At 36.3% G+C, this 9,282-nt stretch overlaps 1 long non-coding RNA gene across 1 annotated transcript; it reads left to right on the forward strand.

Annotated features, from left to right (window-relative positions):
* The first annotated feature begins 3,530 nt into the window (after positions 1 to 3,530).
* LOC122582531 lies at positions 3,531 to 5,041 on the forward strand. The gene is made up of 2 exons (XR_006321195.1): positions 3,531 to 3,858; positions 4,051 to 5,041. It is a non-coding gene; the product is annotated as an uncharacterized LOC122582531 (long non-coding RNA).
* Positions 5,042 to 9,282: the final 4,241 nt, after the last annotated feature.

Here is a 9,282-nt window from a genome sequence, read left to right on the forward strand (position 1 = left end):
GAACTTTATATTATTCTTGTTGTTTACTTACTTGCTTACTTTCTTTCTTGTATTCTAAATTTAAACATAAGTTGTGCAATCGTGGACCATCAACATCCGATGATCCAGTAGAGTCTTAAGACAAACTAATTAAGACACCCCGTTATTTATCACACAAATATGACAATATCATTTTACAAAATAAAATGCGATAATATATAGACCACTGCTAGTTAATTAGTTCGTAGATTGATCTTTAATCGTAGTACCTTTCGTGGATAATTGGTTCTTGACAACATTTAAAAACCATAATGGTTAACGCCGAAGAACATCCCATCATCCTTGACTGTGGTCATGATCTCTCCGGTTACAAGCACATCACGTTGGGTGTGTACGAAAACGGCACATCGCAAGCCGCCTTCAAACACCCCAGCATCACCTTCACTGTAGTAAACGGTGGCACCACATAGAATTTTAGAAAACCCGATGGAACACTTGTCAGGAGATCTTGATCTGGTACGCTCAAGTATGGGCCTCCGGAAGTCGCTTGCATCACGAGTGTAGTTATGGTTCAAGCCGGAAGTCGCTCAAGCTCGGAAGCAATGCCATTATGGTTCGATCTAGTATATATAGTGTGGTACGTACGAGTGTAGTTTTCAATCAGCTAATGCTATATGAGTACTGCTGGGTGGGTGGATATTTGGTTGTAAATTACATACCAACTTGACACTTATTTATAGATAAATATGCGGACTCTATAGCATAGAATATATAATGCATGATTTATTGATGGATTGATTGTAGATAAAGTATACGTAACATTTTTGTTTGCGTCCAAACAAGTTAATTTGGCCATTTTTGTTCTGAGTTGTAAGAAATTTGGACCACACTTCAATGATCGATCACTCACTATATTTGTTTTTCTAATTTTGTATTTATTCGTGAACCACGTTTTTTTTCCCTTTTTTTTGAACGGGAACCAATGAACCACAATTTTTTTTAGATCGAGGAAAGCTGGACTGTTTTAATTTCGTTATCACTTTTAACTCTGAAAAAGAAGGGCTGATTTTAGCACACCCCCATCAAACATCACATAGATATTGGACCACAATATAAAAACATTGATAAATGAAAAAAAATTGGTAATTATTTCTTTTAGGCAAAGAAAAGAACCACAGATATGAAATGCACACTAAAACTACGCAAGTAACTAGACCATAAATTAAATATTAGAAATTATATCTTCCAGTTTTTCTTAAAATCATGGTGGACCACCACTATAGATGGTAAGGGAAACCATGGTGGACCACCGCCATACCCGTCGGAGCACCACCATTGTACCCAGTGTCTTTCCCCAACATCAAGTCCAGCCATAAACCATGGTAGATCCAACAATGATGATTGTTGCTGTCGATTTGATCAGAAAAAATGTAGATCTAAATTATATCTAAAAACGCAGATTGGAAACATTTGGATCTGATAGGAGAAGAAGTGATGGTGATGCTGTCGATCTGATCAAAAGTGATGATGCCGTCGATGATAAGGTAGATTTTTTGCCATCAATCTGATCGGAAGTGATGTTGTCGTTGATTTGTTCATGTTCATAGCCTAAGATATGTTTTGAGAAGAAAGTTAAGTTGGAGAGAGGAAGATTTTTGTTTCCAAAACGGACATCTTTATCACAACTTTTGCAAAATAAGTTTTCATCTTCAAAAATTTACAAAACAAGTATACCCGGCAACAGAAGTGTCGGGTTCGTCCAAATCACTTAAACCCAACATTGTAAAGCCTGCATGTATGTCCTTTTTGCTGCTAGATTTGCTAAGGAGATGCCACGTTGATGAACCGGTAGTTTAAGTGTTGGTTGCATAAAAAAAAACAGCAGTACCTGGCAATGTAAATGCCGGGTTCATCTTTAGTTCTATAACCCCATTACTCCAACTGCTTTCTGTTCGAATCCATGGATGCCACGTGTTAAGGTGGAGTTGCTAAGGTACATATTTTCAATATAAACATGCACGGACAATTTGCAAATAATGTATTAAATCTAAACCCGGCATTCAAACTGCCGGGTACTCCTTTCTTTTTGTCAGACACCGGCATTCTAACTGCCGGGTGCTCAACATGGTGTCTACTATCAGCGAGGTGGTCATACACGTAGGATTAAACCGGCATTTTCAATGCCGGGTCTTAGTGATTTGGACAAACCCGGCACTTTCATTGCCGGATATACTTATTTTACTAATTTTTGAAGACGAAAACTTGTTTGTTTTGCAAAAGTTGGGGCAAAGATGCCCGTTTTGAAAAAAATTTCAGAGAGGAATCCAGGTAAAATAAGTAAGATGAAAAGAAAAGAAACGTTAATAGGAAAGAGAAGAACTGAGGGACCATTAGAAAAGAGGGACCACTCTAATTTTAAATAAAGGAGGTGTGTGGAAAGCGTTCGCCCTGAAAAATCATAGTTATAGATATTTTTGTATTGCACATATTTTGGAAAGTGTTCCAAGTTTCTTTAGAAAGGAAAAATGACCTCACCTTGAACAATCGATGAAAATGACAAAAATACAATGGTCCTACACTCCTACTTATCAACAATTATATCCATTACAAAATTTGGATCTTATATATATACAAAGAAAAAACGTGTTTCATACATAAATGAAATGGCCAAAATATGATGGTCCATACTAAATCAAATTATCCAACAGGATAAGCTAAAATTATTATAGGCATTCATTCATTATGTGGTCCGGTCGTGAATAATTAAGTGATGATCGAGCTGGTATTTCACAACCCATAAATCCATATATATCTAGCTAGCATTGCAATACATACTAGTAAATCATGTCGTTTATTCCAAACTTTTTCGTGTTACAAACCACCCCTTCGAGTCAATATTTGAGGTGCATGGGTACATCAGGCAACCTGCGTTGGGATGGAGGTTTTTCGACTCCAGGTTCAATGTTTGCTGCAGAGCCATCACAACAGGTCCCATCCCGCGCTCTTATCGTATGTCATGGGATCGATTATATATATATATATATATATATATATATTGATCTAATTAAGCTCTACGGTATATATATGGTGTGATAAATAATGAGTCCTTTATGTAGACTCTTGATGTCATAATCAATGTATTTCTGCCATTTTCTTATGCACATAATATTATTTGTTTTAAGAGTTATCGACATAAATCGTCCCTGTGGTTTACTAAAAAAATCACGTTTGATCTCTGTGGTTGAATAACCTCATTGGCAGTCCTTTATAGGAGGATAGGGTTCCTATTTCGTCCTTTGAGTTCACGGTCGTTATCTCTCATCCGTTAAAACCATCACGTCCCTCTCACGTGAGGGTTTTTATGGGATGTGTTACTGCGGTAGGGTAAAGACACTCACATCTATAGGATGCCTCTATAGTACAAGTTATTAAGGTATTAAGATGTCTAGTTCTACAAGATTAATTGATATAGATAAATCAATTTAGCATATATATAATCATGGTTATCGAACCATACATGGAGAATGATTTGGTGCAACTATTCATCTGCGATTGCGTCTTTGCCCACCTGGTTCCAACATTGTCCTAAAAATTAAACCGCATGGTAAGGCTCACCGCACAAAGTTGTAGGGTTATTCATTTTGAATTACAAGGATTTTTCTATTTCTATAGTTATTCATCTGTCATCAGTGCCCCTGATATGAATTAATTAGAAAGACTTTTCAAGAAAATTTTATCATACCTACTACTAATGCGCTTATATTAACAGTAATCAACATAAATGATATTCTGAGCACATAATCATGTTCAAATCTTATGTTGTTGTTCGAGGTGATAAAGAGTTATACATGAAGCATTTCTGTCCTGGCCGACATCAAGGTAAAATTGATCTTATTGATTTCAAGCTGTCAAGAATATAGCTAGGGAAAACAAAATTTAGCAGATACAACAACTTTCATCCAGTGCCCCTAGCTTATTACATATGTTTATATCCTTAATTTTTATTTTATTTAGCATCGTATGGTGACTGATAATTCCAAGTCTGTTTTTTTGCTCATTTGCTTGATTCAGCAAAGCGTTTTGTCAACGATGGCATTCAACCTATCTCGCCGCCAGAGGGAAGTGCGAGGCAGACCAAAGTGAAATGTATGACGGTCGTTGAAAGTCGATTCAAGTTATGGTTTCCGGATTCTAACATTAACTTTTGAAATCATATTTAGAGAAACAAATTTGGTAAATTAATGCTGCTGCTGGGCAGAATCTTGATGCACAATGTCTAATAAAAAGAAGAAAAAAAAAAGTGACATGGCACTTTACATGACAACCAATATAGAAGTAACAAAACTTAGTTATAGAAAATATTTATTGTATAATGAATAAATAATTACGCGAGCTTATTATTTCTCCTCCGTAGTAGATAAAAGTAGCCGGGGCAACTCCCAAGGCCTTAGACACATTGGTTCTAACCTAACAGCACTAATAGGCGGAATCTCAACCCCAACGACAGACCCAACTGGTTCCTCACCATCAACGACGAATAATTCTTCAGATAACCCAAATCTCAGTTTAGCTGACTCGACAAACTCATCCGCCACATCACAGGCATATCGGAACAATTCCAATTTGTGTTTGAGCTTTTCTAAGGGGTCTGTCTCTTCGTCGTCGTCCGTTAAGGTGGAAGATGATGATGATGGTGACGATGATGGTGATGACGATGCCTGTTGATCTTTGGATTCGAGTGTTGTTGCGACTGCATTCACCAATTCTTGATATGCGTTGTTTATTGCGTCTACCATGTCGTCCATTATTATATTTATATCAAGCGATTTTCTTTACGAACTATAAGAAGATGGATCGAAATATATAGGGGGAATGAATTAAATTAGGTTTAACTGCGGCAAGGGATATATATTTATGTAATCGTAATAGAAATAGGAATTACGTAAACTTGGCGCATAGTATCTTTGGAAGGTTTTTTTTCCTAATATCTTTTGATTTGGCAGGTTCTTCAACATACTATATTTTGTTTAAATAAAGTTTAATTTAATATATATTACGATAATTATTAAAAATTAAAAAACGTAATTGAAATATTATTTGTATTACAAGCTAGTCAACTTGGAAACAGAATCTGATTGTTATCGATATAAATAGGATGTCGATTTTAGGTACAAATATGCCAAGCGAGGTGATCAATCTAAAAACTCCATACATTTGACTTTTTTTTTAAAAACAATGGTAACGATTAACCTTAATGACTCGTAATTCTTTGTTTTTATTTTCCCTTTCTTTCACACTTCTCTTTTATTTCACTATATAACTAAAAGATGATAAATTTAAGCTTAGATGACATTATTAGTTTACTGATCACAAATGAGTTTTGATGTAGTTAATTGAATCAAACTAGTTCAAGTTTATAATTTACGTCAATGTTGTGATATTCACGCCGTGTTTGGTTTACATAGTGTTTTTGAAAGAAATGGAATCTTTCGAATGAATTAGAATCTGAAGGAATGGAATTTGACCAGATGTTTTTGATTTTTGAAAATTCAAGTGATGGAAGGAATGAATTTCCTTCCTCCATCCCATAAAATGAAGATTCCATCAAATGATGGAATGTTTACATTCCTACGGATTGAAATTCCTTCTTCTTTGAACAGCCAAACGCAATTAGGAATGGAATTCAATTTCAATTCCATCGGATTCCATCAAATTCAGTGAAACAAACGCGACCTTAATGTACCAAGAATCTTATTGTGTTTACATGTAAAAGAACTTAATTATTTGCTATAATAGTTTGTGTTTTACTTAAAAATAAATTATTTACGTTGCTGTTGAGCCAACTCCTGGCATTGGGATAATGAGAATTCTGGTAATATTGGTGATCACGAAAATTAAGTATTATACAAAAAGCAAAAGATATGTCAAATATGTGGAATTCGAAGGAGATGTGTACAGAAGACGAGTCGTCAACGTTTTAGCAAATGATCGATGTCCCTTCGAAAGTTGTTCAAAAAGCTGTGGATGGATCATGGATGTAATTCGCTTGTACGTGATCGGGTACTAGCATACATCATAGGGGTGTTAAATGTGCGATCGTATAAAGGTGTTACTTTAAACCCTAATTAATAATAATCTTTTTATTAATAATTATTGGAATCTTACGCTAAAAGGTACAATATCAATTCCCTACTTTGTTAATTAATATTATTGCATATACGTTTTTTTCCGCTGCATACTCGTGATTATTTGTTTTATATTTTTATACTCTGACATGTTGCTGCATTCCCAAACCCCCATACCCGATACCACAACACCGCCCGACCCTTCTTGCAACTCAATAACAACCTACGAACCACATGTTTATTTTTATTTTAAAAGTGATTTGTATTTGCGTCGCGGGGGGGCTTGTCATTATCCTGGCAATCAACTTTGTTCAATTTGTTTTATTGGGATACGTTGGCGTTGCTTCCTTCTCAAATCTCGTTAGTATCCGTGGATCGAAGAGACCACTGGTCTTACCCACCTTTAGCAGAATTAAGTATCTTAGGTTCGATGCCGGGAGGGATATTGGAAACCTACGCATCGTGTTAGAAGTCAGGCCTACTCTTGAAGCATCAACGTATCATATACTTGGCCCCAAGGTTGCGGAAGTCGCTAATCGCTCCCACGGTTGACAAGCGAGTTGGGAGTACTCGGGTGTATACGGTGAATACTCAGGGGTCAAATTGGCCAAATCGGGGAGTACTTGGAGTAATCGGCCGACTCGGGTTGACTCGACACCCTACCTTATAGCGAGGACGAGTACTCGGAGAGTACTCGGCTCTACTCGGTGAGTTTTACAACAGTGCTTAGCCCACATTTTGGCAGGTTTTTACAGAATAATGACTGGATAGTGGTTGATGCGACCAATAACAACAACACTCCAGCCACCGTATTCGCAGTTCTGAGCCTAGGCGGCGGGGAGTTCACTATTCGCATTTTGTCCAACAACCGCTTTTGCACTCCAAACGGGGGCACCGCTTATTTAAGAGCTAATAGTCAAACAGTGACAAATCAAACACGGTTTAGAATTCTAGAGCGTGTCCTCGAAAGGACTATTTCCAACATCGTATACCGGTTACAAGACGCAAGGATTCGTCAGGTGTAGAACTTAGAGGTTACCACTGCTTTCGCGACAAATAACACCAAAACACAAGACGAAATAACCGTCACCTTTTCCATAGAAGACTCTCACACCACTACTTTTACCAGTACTCATTCTGTAACCCTTAGCGTAACAACAACATTGAACGTTACCATTATTCCGGTTATTCTCATGGGGACAATCGAAACAAGATTTGAATATAACTTTACGCAAGATGGGAGGAGACAAGAACAAGAACGACTAGGAGATCACTGAAATACAGAGTGATGGTGCCACCATTCGGTAGACGAAGGGTGACACTCGTCTGTAAGGAGGCTACTTATGATGTGCCTTACAACTACACGCAACATGACCTTCTTCCCGACGGTAGACGGGTTAGTATTCACAAGGATGATATTATTTGTTTTAAGAGTTATCAACATAAATCTTCCCTGTAGTTTACTCAAAAAATCACGTTTCATCTCCGTGGTTGAATGGCCTCATTGGCAGTCCTTTATAGGAGGATAAGGTTTCTATTTCTCCTTTGAGTTCACGGTCATTATATCTCATCCGTTAAAACCATGACGTGACTCTATAGTACAAGTTAATGTAGCACAAACCTTAACTAGAATTAAGTAAGGTGTCTAGTTCTACAAGATTAATCGATATAGTTAAATCAATTTAGCATATATATAATCATGGTTATCAACCATATATGGAGATCGGATGATTTAGGGGACTTGCTAGCCCTAATGCATAAGTTGAATGCTACTATTCATAGGATATATCATTGACACTGCAGGTTGTTCTGCGATTGCGTCTTTGCCCACCTGGTTCCAACATTGTCCTAAAAATTAAACCACATGTTAAGGCTCACCGCACAGAGTTGTAGGGTCATCATTATGAATTAGAAGGATTTTTCTAGTTGCATAGTTAATTCATCTGTCAATCTGTCATCAGTGCCCATGATATAGAATTGTTTAGAAAGATTTTTCTAGACAATTTTGCCCAGTTACTACTGATGCGCTTTTCCAGTATATCTATTATATACGAGGGAAGTGAAGGTGGTGCTGTTAGGCGCTTAAGTTTGGTAAAATCCCTCTCACATTCTAACTTTTTAACCCATAAAAAACATGGGGGCCCGCATTATTGATTCATTATACATTTACGGATTAAAAAATTAGTATGTGAGAAAAATTTCACCCAACTTAAGTGTGTGACGACACCACCTTCACTTTTTCCATTATATATTAACAGTAACCAACATAAATGATATTTTTAGTAGATAATCCTGTTCAACTTTAATGTTGTTCGAGGTGCTAAAGAGTTATACATGAAGCATTTCCATCTTGGCCGGCATCAAGGTAAATTTGATCATATCGTGGCAATCTTTTAATTTACACGGAATTGAATCGGTACGTAAGCTCTTGTTGTACTTAATTTGGTGCCTGCCATTTACATTTACATCGTAATTAATTAATACAATATATACTTTTAACCTTGGATATTCTTTTGTACACAGTATTATCTATATTGTAGATATGTAAATATTGTACTGGCATTATAATTTCAAGCTGTCAAGAATAACATAGGGAAAAGAAAATTTATATACAACAACTTGATTCCAATGCGCCTAGTCACATATGTTTACAAGTAGAAATATGTAATACTTTTATATCCTTAATTATTTCATTTAACATCGTATGGTGACTGATAATTCCAAGTCTATTTTTTGCTCATTTGCATGATTCAGCAAAGCATTTTGTCAACGATGGCAGTCAACCTAATCTCCCCGCTAGATCAGGGAAAGTGCGAGGCAGACCAAAGCTAGTGAACTGTATGACAGTCATTGCGAACTGTTTTATATTTTACCACATTTACTAGACAAAATCTTCATGTAATTAATCCCCATACCCGATAACACCCCACCGCCAAACTTAATAACAACCTACAAACCACTTTTTTTTTGGTAAAATAGATTTTACCACGGTTAGCTTCATATATATATAAAAAAAAAATATGTAGTCCCAATGCGACACTTATAATGCACAATGTGCAATAACCAGAAAAAAAAAAAGGGTCACTTTACATGACAACCAACCTATGTATCTAGAAATAACAAAACAAAATTATAAAAAAAAAATATTTATTATATAATAAATAAATGATTGGGTCGG

Source organism: Erigeron canadensis, chromosome 1 (assembly GCF_010389155.1).
Source record: "Erigeron canadensis isolate Cc75 chromosome 1, C_canadensis_v1, whole genome shotgun sequence".
Lineage (NCBI taxonomy): Eukaryota > Viridiplantae > Streptophyta > Magnoliopsida > Asterales > Asteraceae > Erigeron > Erigeron canadensis.